The following is a 16,570-nucleotide window of genomic DNA, read 5'->3' on the forward strand; positions in this document are numbered from 1 at the left end:
CGCGTGCGCCGCCGGTCGGGGGCGGAGGTTGTGGGCGGTGGCGGCTGCCGAGGGGGCGCGCGCGTTCTCGCTCCCTCGCGCCGGTTCGCGCTCCCGCGCCGGGGCTGAAGCGGCGGCGGCGGTGGCGGTGACTGAGGTGGCGGCGGCTGAGGCGGCGCGGGGGGAGGGTCGGGAGGGGGGGTGGTTGTGGGGGATGGACCGGGTGCTGCGGCCGCAGTGGAAGGAGCTGGCGCTTGAGCTCGAGCGACGGCGCTGGCGGAGACGCCGGCTGCTCCTCCCCTCCCCGCCGGTGAGTGAGCGCCCCCGCCCCGGACGCTGGCGCCGGTCGCGGCCCCCTCACGGCCCTCCGCGGTGGGTGGGGACAATCGTGAGGGAGCGTGGCCCGGCGGCGCAGCGGACGCGGGCCTGGCCTCCCGCTCGCGGCCTGTCGGGGCTCGGACCCGCCGTCGCCCCCGTTCGAGGTTGAAGCCCCGGGCCTAGGACTCGACCCCCAGCATCCCACTGGGCTTCTTTCCTTTCCCGGCTCATTCCGCTGTCATTTTGACCTGGGGTTCCCTCTCCAGCCCCTCGCCTCGTCCCCTTCCCAGCATCCCGGGGCCGAGGTGAGGGAGGGGCGTGTGAGAAGTCGGGCCGAGGCCCGAGGGACTGTTAGGAGCCGGTTCCCGTCGGGGTCTGGGGTTTTAGGAGCCCTCGATCGCCATGGCGTCCCAGAAGTTAGCCACCAGGACTCAGCCATTTCCACCTGAAACCAGTTTTGCACCTTTTGTTTTGATTTTGAACTGTCGTTCGAGGGGAGGAGGGAGCCCGGCGTACTGGGGAGAATAGATGGTGGGAGGTGGGATGTGAGAAGTAGCTAGCTGGCTGGGCTTGGCCTCAGGATGCCCCCTGTTAACCCCTGTAGGATAGGGGAAAGGGGTGCAGCGAGTTGCACCTTCCCTAAAGGGCCAGAGATCGGTTTATAGCTTGCGAATCTCTGCTTTTTCAGCCTCGGTGAAGGGGTATCATTCGTGGTTGGTTTGGTTCGTCCCTTAACAACATTCTTGGTGAGGAATCCCCAGGTGAATCTGCTGCTAAGTGAAGCAGCTCACTTGAGCTGTTGGCTACCCCCGGCCCCCCCAACGCCCATTGGCTTTTGTGACACGTTACATGTTAGTGTTGGGTAGAGCCTAGCCATCAGAGGTACCTGTACTATAAGCATCTCTATAAAAAGTCTGAATTCCTAAATTAGCTTATTCTGTTCTTTAAAAAAAATCAATCCAGGGCTTAAATATCAGATAGCTGCTTTAAAATAAAACAAAATTTTGATTTGTTCCAGGAGATAGATACATTTTTTTCTCTGTATATTAGAAGATCGAAACTCAAATTGTGAGTAGGTGGTAGTTTTACTAGTGTCATGTGACAAAACGATGTTTATAGATGGCATTTTAACTTAACAATAACCTTGTCCTCTACCAACAGAGTTGGCTTGTATTTTTTTTGCAATCACACACCCACTCTCTGGCTAGTGTAGAAAGATTAAAAAACTGCTTCTGGTCTGTGGGTGGTAACCTTTTAATTTCTAAAGAGTTTTGAACTGCTTATAGATTGCTGATCAACAGCATAGGAAAATTTTAGACATTAAAAATTCATTAGCATGTGATGGAGATCTGTTATAATTATGAGCATTGATTAAGATTTGATATGGTGTAGGTGCTGTGTACTATGTATAAGAATGAGATTTCTCAGAGCATTTGCATCTTAAGGTAAACAGAAGCACAGACTGCTGACAGTGTTGTGACACCTTGCAGTAGGACTTTTTTATGAGCACAAAAACCTGTAGTCTACAATCTGATGAAGAACCCCAGTGCCCTAGACTAGTTGGTGACCAACCACCATTACTTTGGTCCTTCTTGATGGTAGAGTATTTCCCCTTTTCTGCAAGACTACTTGTGCCTCTCATAAAATGTACAGAACATATAATGGCTCAGGGCTTACTTAGGTTTAAGCTCCTCAGAGTGGCAATTAGGGACCATTCATTAATTTATTCATCAAATACTTATTGAGCCCTTACTTTGTTTCAGGATGTTTTCTAAGTACTGAGCTACATTGTTGGGACAAAACAGACAAGGCCTGTTCCCTAATTAAGCTTTATTCTGTATGTATGGGAATGAGGAATATACAACAAACAAGCAAATAGGATCATTTCAGATAATGGTATAAATCAGTGGTTAGTAAACTTTTTTTGGTAAAGGACCAGAAAGTACAGTACATATCAGGGTTTTTGGGCCATATGATCTCTTTTGCAACTACTCAATTCTGTTTTAGTACAAAAGCAGCCACAGACAGTTCATGAACAAACATGTTTATGTTCCAGTTAAACTTGGGACACTGAAATTTGAATTTCATAAAATTTTCACATGTCACAGAATATTATGAGTTTTTAAAAACATTTTTCCCTAGCCATTTAAAAATGTAGAACCATTCTTGGCCATGGAAAACGGGGCAAGGTGGATTTGGCCTATAGATTATAGTTTAGCCTTTTATAGAAAAAGTTTGCTGACCCCTAATATGAATTATGAAGAAAATAAAACAAGCTGATGTGACAAGTGAATGACTGAAAGGTGGGTGGAGGGTTACTTAGTGAGAGGAGGCCTCACTAAGGAGAAGGTATTTGAGTTGTGACCTGAAAAATGGGAGTGCTTTCCTGGTAAATGAAACCGTGAGTGCAAAGGTCTGCAGGTGCGGATGAGCTGCTCTTGTTTTCCAGCGTTGAACTTCCCCACATAGCATGTCATTCTTACCTTTATGTCTTTGTTAGAATGTTCTTCTTCATGTAATAAGATAGTACCTTTCTCCTCTTCCTGATCCTGCCTTACAGTACCCATGGAGTAAGACTGCAGTGGAGTTTCACCTCATCCCAGGGTTAGGTCCTCAAGTTAGTGCATGAGACAAAAATCCCATAAGATGAACACTCTCCTTGAGAATTCCATAAATTGCTCAAAAAGTATGGTATGAATATTTTTGTATATATAGTTGTATAAAATTCTTACGAATATTAAAGGCTGAGAGCCACAGAGCTTGACTGGGGGAAAGAGCAAGAGGAAATAAATTATTATATAGATATCTGGGCCTTCAGACTATTTGGCTTTTTAAAACTGCTGTGGAGTCCCTATCAGAGAGTGGGGGATGGTGTAGAATTTTGATATGTTCCTGTTTCCATGCAGGGTTTAATTCTATTTTTATGTTGTCTCTATTACATTAATCCATGCTCATAGATATGTTGTGAATATTAAACAAAATAATGTATTTGAAAGAGCCCGGCACTTAAGATAGTCAGTAAACATTTGAATCTGATTTTTACTTCTTTGGGCTCACATACATACTGTCCTTTGAAAAGTTGTAGAGAACTTAGCCACCTGTTTCCTGTCTTTCCATATTGGCATTTCCTGTTGTGACTCCACTGAACAGCTGTCCCTCTCTGTCTTTGAGCATTGGTCACATTCTGCCAGAGGTTGGCTTCTAAGTTAAATGGTTATATGATGTAACTCTGTTCGTTCTGCCACATGACCCTTAAAGTGTTTGAGCACTGCTGTTATGTCTCCTATTTAAGTCTTCACTTTGCAGAGCTAAACGTTTTTATTTTTCTTTTTTTAAAGATGTTATAGAGAGAGACGGGGTCTCATATGTTGCCTAGGCTGGTCTCAAACTCCTGGCCTCAAGTGATCCTCCTTGACTTGGGCTCCAAAAGTGCTGGGTTTGTAAGCATGAGCCACCATGCCCCAGCCATTGTAATTTCTGTTAGCTTTTTCTTATTTTTTCATCCTTCTGGTTGTTCTTGTAAGTGAGCTAGTTTATCTTTTTTATCTTTTTTTTTTTTTTAATTTTGCTACTCTGAAGTACATTTTAAGGTACAAACTCAAGTTTTATCTCCTTGACGAAGTCTTTCCTGATAATTCTAGACTTTTATATTCTTTTTTTTTTTTTTTGAGGCGGAGTCTCGCTCTGTCGCCCAGGCTGGAGTGCAGTGGCGCGATCTCGGCTCACTGCAAGCTCCGCCTCCCGGGTTCACGCCATTCTCCTGCCTCAGCCTCCCGAGTAGCTGGGACTACAGGCGCCCGCCATCTCGCCCGGCTAGTTTTTTGTATTTTTTAGTAGAGACGGGGTTTCACCGTGTTAGCCAGGATGGTCTCGATCTCCTGACCTCGTGATCCGCCCGTCTCGGCCTCCCAAAGTGCTGGGATTACAGGCTTGAGCCACCGCGCCCGGCCGACTTTTATATTCTTAACATACTTTTATGTTTACTCTTCAATTTAATTTTTTCTTATTTTTGTATTTTATACTAGTTTCATGAGCATTTGACTTCACACTGCGACAACAAGCTTCTTGAAGGCAAAGACCCTGTTTTAAGTATCTTTTGTGTCCTAGATGCACTGAATAAAATTCCAGGGATGCAGTTGATCATAAATTTGTTATAATTTTTAAAAATAGACTTTAAAGTTTAGATTTACAGAAACATTGCGAAGATAGTGCAGAGTTCCTGCCTATCCTACACTGTTTCCCATGTTATTAACGTCTTACATTCCTGTGATCATTTGTCAGTATTAATAAACCAATATTGATACATTATCACAGAGACCATACTTTATCAGGTTTCCACAGGTTTTTCCTTAATGTTGTTTCACGATCCCAGGATCCCAGGATCCCATCCACGATACCGCATTACATTTAGTAATTATGTCTCCTTAGCTCCTCTTGGTTGTGACAATTTCTCAGACTTTCCCTGTATTTAATGACCTTGGCAGTTTTGAAGATTACTGGTCAGGTTTTGTTTGTTTTTTTGAGACAGGATTTCCCTCTGTCACCAAGACTGGTGTGCAGTGGCACGATCTCAACTCACTGCAGCCTCAACATTCTGGGGTCAAGTGATCCTCTGACCTCAACATCCAGAGTAGCTGGGCCCACAGATGGTGCCATCATGCTCTGCTAATTTTTGTACTTTTTGTAGAGATGGGGTTTTACCATGGTGCCCAGGCTGGTCTCGAACTCCTAGAACCAAGCAATCCGCCCTCCTCAGCTTTCCAAAGGGCTGAGATTACCACTGTGCCCAGCCATGGTCAGGTATTTTTATAGAATGTTCTTTGGGATTTATCTGTTGTTTTTCTTGTGGTTAGGCCAATAATGTAATATGCTTTTGGAAGGAAGACCACAGGGGTAAAGTGTCATTCTCATCACATATTAGGGATGTATACTCCCAGTATGACTTATCAGTGTTGATGTTAACCTTGCTTATCTGGCTTGAGGCAGTGTTTTCTGCGAAGTTACTCTTTCTTCTTCTCTTTCCTACTATACTCTGGAAAATCGTCACTATGTACAGCCTACACTTAGTGGTGATGAGTTATGTTCTACCTCCTTACGGGTGGCGTATCTACTTAAATTTCATTGCTAAATGGTTTCAGCTTTGGCCATTGGGAGCTCTTTAAGTTGGTTCCTGTATCCTTTCTCTTTGACATACCTCCATGATTGTATGTGTACTTTCTTACTTTCTGGCAACATAAGATGCTCTAAGGTTCATCTTGTATATTTTCTGCTCCAGTCCTGTAAACAGTCAGTTCTCAAGGAGCCCTGGTACCTTTTATTGAAGAATGGTGTTACAAACCAAGATCTGGGTGATAGGTGTGCTTGTTGGTACTGAAGTATTGTTGCTTCTAGGCCCTCTCAGTTGACAGAGGAAGGAAATATATGTATACATATTAACCTGTGTATATGCACATATCTATATATATTTCTATATGTAACTGTATCTTTATTAAGCTAAACATGACTTCATGATGTGTCCAACTCTAATTCATTACCACATGTGTTATTCTAACCTTACCTTGCTTATATGTAACCTCCTGCTTCACCAGTGAAAAACCTGCCTCCCACCATCTGCCAGAATTGATTATTCAATTCCAGCATACATGTATAGTGGTTTCAGAACTGTTAATCTGTATACCTGTGGGAAACTAGTTTATCAACTAGAAACTCATGGATAGTTCTTTTTCAGACAGAGTCTCGCTCTGTCGCCCAGGCTGGAGTGCAGTGGCTCATCTCAGCTCACTGCAAGCTCTGCCTCCTGGGTTCACACCATTCTCCTGCCTCAGTCTCCCAAGTAGCTGGGACTACAGGCACCTGCCACCTCGCCCGGCTAGTTTTTTGTATTTTTTAGTAGAGACAGGGTTTCACCATGTTAGCCAGGATGGTCTGGATCTCCTGACCTCGTGATCCGCCCGTCTCTGCCTCCCAAAGTGCTGGGATTACAGGCTTGAGCCACCGCGTCCGGCCGATAGCAGTCATTTCTAATGTTTTTTAGGTTACCAGCTTTCCCTACTCACTTCCTGAAGTCGTCTCATATATTTGTAATAGATTTAGATTTTGTCACAGTCTGCATTTTTTGCTGAGATACCTTTATCTCCTAATTATTTAATAATTTGCACACATTAAAGTTTATTCTTTGTGATACAAATTTCTGTGGGTTTTGACAGACTTCTAGTATTTTATGTTTAACATTACAGTATCCTGCAGATTAGTTCCACAGCTCTAGAAAGTTTCTGTCTCACCGATTTGCTTCCTCACACCAGCCTCTGGCAACCTTACTGATCTTTTAACTGTCTCTATAGTTTTGCCTTTCTTAGAATGTCAATATGTTATATTTTTTTTTTTTTTTTTTTTTTTTGAGACGGAGTCTTGCTCTGTAGCCCGGGCTGGAGTACAGTGGCCGGATCTCAGCTCACTGCAAACTCCACCTCCCGGGTTTCTGCCATTCTCCTGCCTCAGCCTCCGGAGTAGCTGGGACTACAGGCGCCCGCCACCTCGCCCGGCTAGTTTTTTTGTATTTTTAGTAGAGACGGGGTTTCACGGTGTTAGCCAGGATGGTCTCGATCTCCTGACCTCGTGATGCACCCGTCTCGGCCTCCCAAAGTGCTGGGATTACAGGCTTGAGCCAATTATGTTATATTTTAAAAAGTGTTTTTGAGTGGTCTTTTTTTTAATGCTCACAGTATTTTGTTAAGTAGTGGGAGATACAGGTACAAGATAACTAACATTTAGAATTTTTTTTTTTTTTTGGAGAGATGGAGTCTCGCTCTGTCGCCAGGCTGGAGTGCAGTGGCGCAATCTTGGCTCACTGCAACCTCCACCTCTCAGGTTCAAGTGATTCTTCTGCCTCAACCTCCTGAGTAGCTGGGACTACAGGTGCGTGCCACCATGCCCAGCTAATTTTTGTATTTTTAATAGAGATGGGATTCCTCCATGTTGGCCAGGGTGGTCTTGATCCGCTTGACCTCATGATCCGCTCTCTTCAGCCTCCCAAAGTGCTGGGATTACAGGCATGAGCCACCGCGCCCAGCCCAGTATTTTTTTTTTTTCTTGAGGTAAAATTCCCATAACATACAATTTATGATTTGAAATATGTAGTTAACCATTTTAAATGTACAATTCAGTGGCTTTTACTTCATTCACAGTGTAACGTGCAACCACCACTGCTGTCAAACTGTAGAACATTTTCACACCAAAAAGAAACCCCATACCTATTAAGCAGTCCATCTCTTTGTTTCCTGGCAACCACAGTCTGATTTTTGTCCTATAGGGTTTGCCTATTCTAAACATTTCACATAAATGGAATCATATAATACCTGGCCTTTTGTGTTTTTATTTTATTTTATTTTATTTTATTTTATTTTATTTTATTTTATTTGAGATGGAGTCTCACTCTGTCTCCCAGGCTGGAGTGCAGTGGCGTGATCTCGGCTCACTGCAACCTCTGCCTCCCGGGTTCCCAGGATTCTCCCACCTCAGCCTCCCGAGTAACTGGGATTACGGGTGCACACACCACACCTGGCTAATTAAAAAAATTTTTTTTAGTAGAAACGGTTTCACCATGTTGGCCAGGCTGGTCTTGAACTCCTGACCTCAAGTGATCCGTCCGCCTTAGCCTCCCAAAGTGCTGGGATTACAGGCGTGAGCCATTGCACCCGGCCTGCCCTTTTGTTTTTAGCTTCTTTCACTTAACAGTGTTTTTATTCATCCATGTTGTAGCAAGTATTCCTTTCTTATGGCATAGTAATATTCTATTGTGTGAATATACCACATTTTGTGTACCTGTTCATCAGTAGGCTGTTTTGAATAATGCCACTTTTTTGCTATTATGAATAATGCTGCCTTGAATATTCTTGTATAAGCTTTTGTTTGAACATATTTTTTCAATTCTCTTGAGTATGTAACCACTGTATTTCTTTTGTTAAGTTTATTATCATATAAAGCAGAAAGTTACCCAGTGGCTTGACTTTGGATAAAGAGCTGAAAGAATGCTACTTTCTCCTGGAATATGGTATTCCTTAGTGAATACTGAAATCACATAATTTTCTTGTTGTCTTTATAGAATAAAGAATTTTGGTCCAGACAGGGTAACAGTAGGTAGCCTTCCTCTAGAATTCTGTCAGAAGAACATCCTGAGTTACGTGAACCATTCAGTTACCTGTCTGAGAGCAGCAAGTGGTCTCTCACTGTGCAGTTGGGTTATGAGGTCTACTAGTGGTCTCAGGCAGTCTCCGAGTGTATGAATTGCGTTTAACATTTTATATTCAGGCCAGGCACAGTGGCTCATGCCTGTAATCAGCCTGGGAGGCTGAGGTGGGTGGATCACGAAGTCAAGAGATCGAGACCATCCTGGCCAACATGGTGAAACCCCATCTCTACTAAAAATACAAAAATTCGCTGGGCGTGGTGGTGGGTGCCTGTAATCCCAGCTACTCAGGAGGCTAAGGCAGGAGAATTGCTTGAACCCAGGAGGCGGAGGTTGCAGTGAGCTGAGATTGTGCCACTGCACTCCAGCCTGATGACAGAGTGAGACTCTGTCTCAATAAATAAACACAAAAAACAAACAAAAGAAAGCCTATTATGTATTCAGAGGGATAGTAGGCAGGATTCCCATTCTGTAATCTATTTGGCACCAGTGATGTTACAGAGATTTTATTCTTACTAACCACATTCCCTCAGGTTTGAAGTATAATGGAATAGCATCAAATATTGTTTTCCCTTTTTCTTTTTTTTGAGACATAGTCTGTCTGTCTCACCCAAGCTGGAGTGCAATGGTGTGATCTCAGCTCACTGCGACCTCCGCTTCCTGGGTTCAAGCAATTCTCCTGCCTCAGCCTCCCAAGTAGCTGGGATTACAGGCACCCGCCATCATGCCTGGTTAATTTTTGTAGAGACAGGGTTTCATCATGTTGGCCAGGCTGGTCTTGAACTCCTGACCTCAGGTGATCGTTTTTCTACTTCAACACCTGACCCCAAAGCTTTGTTTTGCAGCGATTGCTTTGACACCTTTGCTTTGACAAATTCACTTTCTTCAGGAAGACTTGGCAAAAGTTTTCTTCTTTTGCCAGTTTGGGGCAACCTGACCAATTCATTGAAACCTATTGTTTTTTTCAGATTTCTTGAAAACAAGGAACATTCTTTGCTGTAGCTTATTTATTTATTTATTTAGAAACAGAGTCTGACTTTGTCGCCCAGGCTGGAGTGCAGTGGTGCAATCAAAGCTCACTGCGGTCTGGACCTCCTGGGTTCAAGCGATCCTCCTGCCTTACCTTCCCTAGTAGCCGGGACTACAGGTGTGTCCCACCATATCTGGCTAATTTTTGCATTTTTTGTAGAGATGGGTTTTGCCATGTTGCCCAGGCTGGTTTTGAATCCTGTGCTCAAGCAATCTGCCTGCCTCAGCCTCCCAAAGTGCTAGGATTACAGGTATGAGCCACTATGCCTGGCCTGCTGTAGCTTATTTGTAAATGACTTTTGGGTTCCATTGAGACAGTGAAAAAAATAGATAAATTATATATTGACCGCCATTTTTTTAATCTCAAAAAAAATTTCTCTGTAGGCAAGCCCTTCAAAGTGTTTGAAAACCACTGTTTGTGTAGTAGAATACTAAGCTGGAAACAAGGAGATTTTAGTTTTAATTTTATTTCTTCAAAAGACTCCATTATCAGACAAATAGATTGTACTTGAGAGCTTCATTTTATAAAGAAATAATGTTGACTGATTTATAGGAAAGTGTAATGGGAACTGAGTTCTAATAATCAGGGTACTTTGAAGTTTGTGGAAGACAAGCATGTTGGAAGATATGTATAAATTCTTTTTTTATTTTATTTTGTAGAAATAGGTTCGCACTATGTTGCCTAGGCTGATCTCCTATTCCTGGGCTCAAGCGATCCTCTCGTCTCACCCTCCCAAAGTACTGGGATTACAGGTGTAAGCCACCACGCCCAGCCTGAAAATTCTTGATACCGTTTTTTTCTTTAATAATGTAAATGATTCTGCTCATACTATTATAAAAGTCTTTGTCCAGTATGCATCTATAGTTTGTTTATTCATATATATTACCTTTTTTTGGTGCTCTTTATTCTTTTGTATAGGTCTAGGTTTCTGTGTGGTATGATTTTCCTTCTGATTGAAGGATTTCTGATGTTTCTTGTAGTGTACATTTGCTGATAATGAATCCTTTTAGTATTTGGTTATCTGAAGACTCTTTTTTAGTTTTAGAAACTATTTTCAAAGGATATGTAATTACTGTTGACGTTTTCTTTATGATGCTGTTTCACCATCTTCTGGCCTGCATTGTTTCCAATGAGAAATCTGCTTTCATTGGGTTTATTTTTTCTGTATTTAATGTGTGGTTGTTTCCTTCTGGCTGCTTTTATTTTTCTTTCAAAAAATATATTTTTTCTTTCTCTAATGTATTTTTTTAATTTCTAAAATAAAATAAAATAGAAGTGAGGTTTCACCATGTTGTTTCACCATATTGGTGAAACCATGTTGGCCAGGCTCATCTTGAACTCCTGGCCTCAAGTGATTGATCCCTCTTGGCTTCCCAAAGTGTTGGGATTACAAGTGTGAGCCACCGCTCCCAGCTCAAAAAATATATTTTTTAATATGTTAAAATATATATAATTAAAAATTTACCATTTTAACCATTTTTTGTTTCTTTGTTTTTGAGATAGGGTCTTGCTGTGTCACCCAGGCTGGAGTGCAGTGGTGTGAACATGGATTATTGCAGCCTTGACCTCCTAGGTTCAAGTGATCCTTCCACCTCAGCCTCCTGAATAGCTGGGACCACAGATGCAATTTCCTGGCAAAAATTTCCTGGCAAATTTTTACAATTTTTTGTAGAAATGGGGCCTCACCATGTTGCCCAGACTGATCTCAAACTCCTGGGCTCAAACAGTCCTCCCATGTTGGTCTCCCAAAGTGCTATGATTACAGGCATGAGCCAACACACCTGGCCCATTTTAACCTTATTGATTGATTGATTGATTGATTGTCTCACTTTGTCACCCAGGGTGGAGTGCAGTGGTGCGATCTCAGCTCACTGCAGCGTCCACCTCCCAGGTTCAAGCGATTCTCCTTTCTCAGCCTTCCAAGTAGCTGGGATTACAGGCGTGTGCCACCATGCCTGGCTAATTTTCTTTTTTTTTTTTTTTATTTTTAGTAGAGACAAGGTTTCACCATGTTGGCCAGGCTGGTCTCGAACTCCTGACCTCAGGTGATCCGCCCACCTTGGCCTCCCAAAGTGCTGGGATTACAGGCATAAGCCACAGCGCCTGGCTGATTTTAACAATTTTTAAGTGTGTTGTTCAGTAATGTTAAATACATTCATAATGTTGTACAACCATCACTATCATCCATCTCCATTACTCCTTTCATCTTGCAAACGGAAACTCTTTTAAACACTAACTCCCCAGACCCCCTCCCCCAACCTCTGGAAGCCACTATTCTACTGTCTTTGAATTTGACTACCCTAGTAACTCATATAAGTGGAATCATACAGTACTTGTCTTTTTGTGATTGTCTCCTGTCACTTAATATAATGTCCTGAAGGTTCATCCATGTCGTAGTATTTTTCAGAATGTTCTTCCTTTTTAAGATTGCATAGTATTCTGTTGTGTATGATGTACCACATTTTGCTTATCCATATATGACACTTGGGTTGGTTCCACTTTTTGGCTATCATGAATAATGCTGCTGTGAACATGACTGTACAGATATCTCTTACAGACCCCCACTTTAAATCTTTTTTCTATAAACCCAGAAACGAAATTGCTGGATCATATGGTAATTCTATTTTTCATTTTTTTAGGTACTTCCATACTGTTTTCCCCAGTGGCTGTACCATTGTACATTTCTATCAACAGTGCACAAGGGTCCCACTTTCTCCATATCCTTGCCAGCACTTGTCATTTTCTGTTTTTTTTTTTTTTTTATCATAGCTATCCTAATGGGTGTGAGTGGTATTTGATTGTAGTTTTGATTTGCATTTCCCTAATGATTTATGATATTGAGCATCTTTTTATGTGTTTATCAGCCATTCATGTATCTCCTTTAGAGAAATATCCTTTGCCCAGTTTTATCAGGTTGTTTTTTGTTTTGAGTTTTAAGAGGTCTCTGTATATTCTGGATGATAGATGATCTGTAAATGTTTTCTCTCGTTCCGTATTCCTCTGGCTCCTTTTAAGATTTTTCTTTATGTCTGGTTTCAAGGAATTTGATTTTGTTGTTCCCTGGTGGAATAAAACTTTCTTTGAGTTTTTTGCTCTTGTTGTTAAGCTTTTTGAGTTTGTGAGTTTATACTTTTCATCAGTTTGGAACATTTTTGGCTATTATTTCTCCAAATATTCACACATCCCTCCTTGGATTCCAATCACATATATATTACTAGGTTTCTTGAAGTTGTCCCATACCTTACTGATGCTCTGCTGTTTTTCTTTGGTCTTATATTTTGGGTTTCATTTTGGATGGTTTTTATTGATGTGTGTTTACATTTACTCATCTTTCCTTCTTCTGTGTCTTGACTGCTGCTAGTTCCATCCAATGTATTTCATTTTATATATTCTATAATTTGTGGTTTGATAGAAATGCAGTGATGTAGCAGGTATCAATACTGCCTTAATTTGTTGCCAAAATGTAACAGATTTCTTGTTCTTTATGTTAGCTAAAAAGGGTATACAAACCACCCTATATGTCATATTAACATTTATATCACTTTGTTTTCATGTTAACTTTTAGTTTCTCTGCCAAAACCTACATTTTTTTATATGATTATTCTACATTTTCTGCTGAGAGTGGACATCTGCATTAGTAGTTCTACAATATTTGTTTTATAAGTTGCCAGAATGGTTGCTCTGTTTGGCAGACTACAGACAAATCTTTATCTATGATTGGTTGTGTGATGTGACCATCATTTTGCTACAAAAAACTTGAAATAGATTTTAATATTTTCTTTACTATTATCAGAGAGAGAGCTGGATTACCTGCCGAAGTGTACTTTTGCCTACTGCTGTCATTGATAACTCAGTGGCAGCTGGGCGTGGTCACTGGTGTTACCTCCATGTGATCACTTTTTCTTCGCTAATGTTAATGTAAAAAATTTTAGGCTGAGCGCGGTGGCTCATGCCTGTAATCCCAGCCCTTTGGGAGGCCGAGGTGGGGGGATCATGAGGTCAGGAGATCAAGACCAGCCTGGCCAACATGGTGAATGAAACCCAGTCTCTACTAAAAATACAAAAATTAGCCTGGCATGGTGGTAAGCGCCTGTTATCCCAGCTACATGGGAGGGTGGGACAGGAGAATCACTTGAACCTGGGAGGTGGAGTTTGCAGTGAGCCAAGATTGCGCCATTGCACTCCAGCCTGGGCAACAAGAGCAAAACTCTGTCTCAAAAAAAAAAAAAAAAAAAATTGCAGCCTGAGAACTGATATACTTCAGACCAGAAGTATTTCAGATTTTTTCAGATTTCATAATATTTGTGTTAATACTTATCAGTTGAGCATCCCTAGTTGGAAAGTCTGAACTCTGAAATGCTCCAATGAGTGTTTCTTTTGAGCATCATGTTGGGACTCGAAAAGTTTTCAGATTTTGGGGCATTTTGGGTTTTGGCCTTTCAAAGTTGGGATGCTCAGCCTGTCATTGTTTGTCCAACAGTCATTTGCATTCAGTAGTTCTTTCTCCGTTTCTTGCTCTTCTGTCCCAGCAGGTATTAATCTCTGGAGAAGACACATCCACAGTTAGCACTTTCTTCAGATGCTGACGCTCGGTGAGCAGTTGCCCTTGGTCACAAGATTTAGAAGACACAGTGTCCATCCTCCCAGATTGGATCTGTTTTTCATATGGATCTTCTGTTTCTATGTCTTTTTTAAAAATAACTTTTTGGGAAACCTTTTGGATTACAACTGTTCATCCTCACCTATGCAAAGAAAGGGAAGCTATTGCTGGGATTTTGAGGAGGTATGTCTTTTTTTCTTCTACTGCAAAATGACATCACCCGGACACTCAAAACAGTATAAAATAATTATACTTTCGTTTCTAGAACTCAGTTCTCATTCGTTTACTTGTTCCATCTTCCTTTCTCCCATTTTCTCTTTTTTCCTAGCAACTGTAACTCAACAAGAAGTTTCTTAATGTATATAATGAAACAACTCATTTCCTACATTCTTCCTGAATGTTATTAAGACACGGGATTAGACTTACAAGTAACGGGGAGCAGCTGGAATTTTTTTTAATTAAATTTTTTATTTTTATTTTTAATAATAGAGACAGCGTCTTGCTGTATTGCCCAGGCTGGTCTCAAACTCTGGGCTCAAGTGATTCCCTCACCCTAGCTTCCCAAAGTGCTGGGATTATAGGTGTGAGCCACTGTGCCCAGCTGTAGCTTGCATTCTTATTTCTCAAATTGAAATTGTGACTTGGGTGAACTGAATTTGTTCTCATTCTGCATAGACACTGGATGGTTTAGGAAAGCTTAGTACCCTTAGCATAACATTTTGGCTATATGATTTCATAGTCTGGTTCAGTTTCATTGGCAAGAGGAGGTGTGATATTGTAGAGTTTTGAACTAAAAATTGAGACTTCAGTCCCAGGTTTGACATTATTACTTCCATGCTTTGAGAGTTGAAGTATGTTTATTTTCTCACCTTTAAAACGGGCTTATCATTACTTGCTTTACACAGCTCATGGGGTTATTGAGAATCAGATGAGAAAATTTGAGTGAAAGATTTTTATCAATGTCAAGGATTGTTATGGCATTGTAGATAGTTATAGGTATATCTGTTGTTTTCACTCAAAGACTCAATTTTTCTTTCTGAAAAAAAAATTTTTTTTTTGAGACAACGTCTTGCTCTTTTGCCTAGACTGAAGTGCAAGGTTGCAGTCGTAGCTCACAGCAATCTCACATTCCTGGGCACAAACAGTCCCTCACATCAGTGTCTCAAGTAGCTGGGACTGCAGGTGTATGCCACTGTGATCAGCTAATATTTTTATTTTTTGTAGAGATGGGGGTCTCACTGTGTTTCCCATGCTGGTCTCGAACTCTTGGGCTCAAGTGATCCTTCCACCTCGGCCTCCCAAAATGCAGGGATTACAGGCGTGAGCCACCATGCCTGGCCTGAAATAAATAAATAATGCATAAATGCCATTTTTAAGTTTGTGATGACAAATTCTAAAGAGAAGAGTAAAAGGAAAGCAGGAATAGAGTGTATTGAGGGGAAGGGGTTGAGTGTTCACAGATGGCTTCACACAGAAGGTGACATTTGAGTAAGGGCTTGAAAGAGGTGAAGGAGTGAGCCATGCATATGTATGAGAAGAGCATTCTAGGCATAGTGAATTACAGCGTACATGTCCTGAGACAGAAGCTTGCCTGAGGAATGGTGAGGTGGGTCCTTATTTTGTGGTGCTTTATGGAAGTGCTTTTCAAACTTCAATGTGCACATGAATTACCTTGGGGGTTCCTATTAAAATTTAGACTAATTTTGTAGGTCTGGGATAGGGCCTATTTCTAATAAGCTCCCAGGTGCTGCTGCTGCTGGTGGTCTTTGTAGGCCTTTAGTGTTGTCACTGAGCAAAATAGGAAGTCTTTGGAGTATTTGGCCAGGGTGACATGATCTGATTTATATTTTGACATTTTCATTTCTCTGGCTGCTGAGTAGATAGTGGTAGATTGGGCAAGGACAAAAGCAGAAATACTAGTTTGGAGCCTATTACTGTAATCAAGGTGAGAGAAAATGTGGTTTGTGCTAGAGAGTAGCAGTGACTGGTTACACGTGATCTAATTCTGGATATATTTTTCAAGTAGAGTTAGCAGGTTTTGCTGATAGATGGGATATGTGCTGTGAAAGAAAGGAAAGAGTTAAGATTTTTGTATTGAGTTTCTGGAAGGATGCAGTTGTCATTTATTGAAATGGAGAAGACTGAAAGAGGAACAAGTTTACAGAAGTAACAGAAACTCAGTTTTAGACATAAATTAAAGATGCCTATTAAGACTTAGAGATGTTAGCCAGGCGCATGGCTCACGCCTGTAATCCCAGTGCTTTGGGAGGTGGGCAGATCACCTGAGGTCAGGAGTTCAAGACCAGCCTGGCCAATGTGGTGAAACCCCCATCTCTACTAAAAAAAAAAAAAAAGTACAAAAATTACCTGGACATGGTGGCAGGCGCCTGTGATCCCAGCTACTTGGGAGGCTGAGGCAGGAGAATCACTTGAACCTGGGAGGTGGAGGTTGCAGTGA

The 16,570-nt window shown here is 41.7% G+C and overlaps 1 protein-coding gene across 6 annotated transcripts in view; it reads left to right on the top strand.

Moving 5' to 3' along the window:
• Window positions 1-74: 74 nt before the first annotated feature.
• TMCC1 (transmembrane and coiled-coil domain family 1) overlaps window positions 75-16,570 on the top strand; it is a 255,494-nt gene continuing 238,998 nt past the window's right edge. For 2 of the 6 annotated variants that reach the window (XM_050781653.1, XM_050781650.1), the window contains exon 1: window positions 13,728-14,295. The gene's annotated coding sequence lies outside the window, so the exon portion shown is untranslated. Of the gene's footprint in view, window positions 290-11,771; window positions 14,296-16,570 lie in introns of those variants that run through there. The other 4 variants (XM_050781655.1, XM_050781652.1, XM_050781651.1 and 1 more) reach the window with 4 other exon arrangements.

Source organism: Macaca thibetana, chromosome 2 (assembly GCF_024542745.1).
Source record: "Macaca thibetana thibetana isolate TM-01 chromosome 2, ASM2454274v1, whole genome shotgun sequence".
Classification (NCBI taxonomy): Eukaryota; Metazoa; Chordata; class Mammalia; order Primates; family Cercopithecidae; genus Macaca; species Macaca thibetana.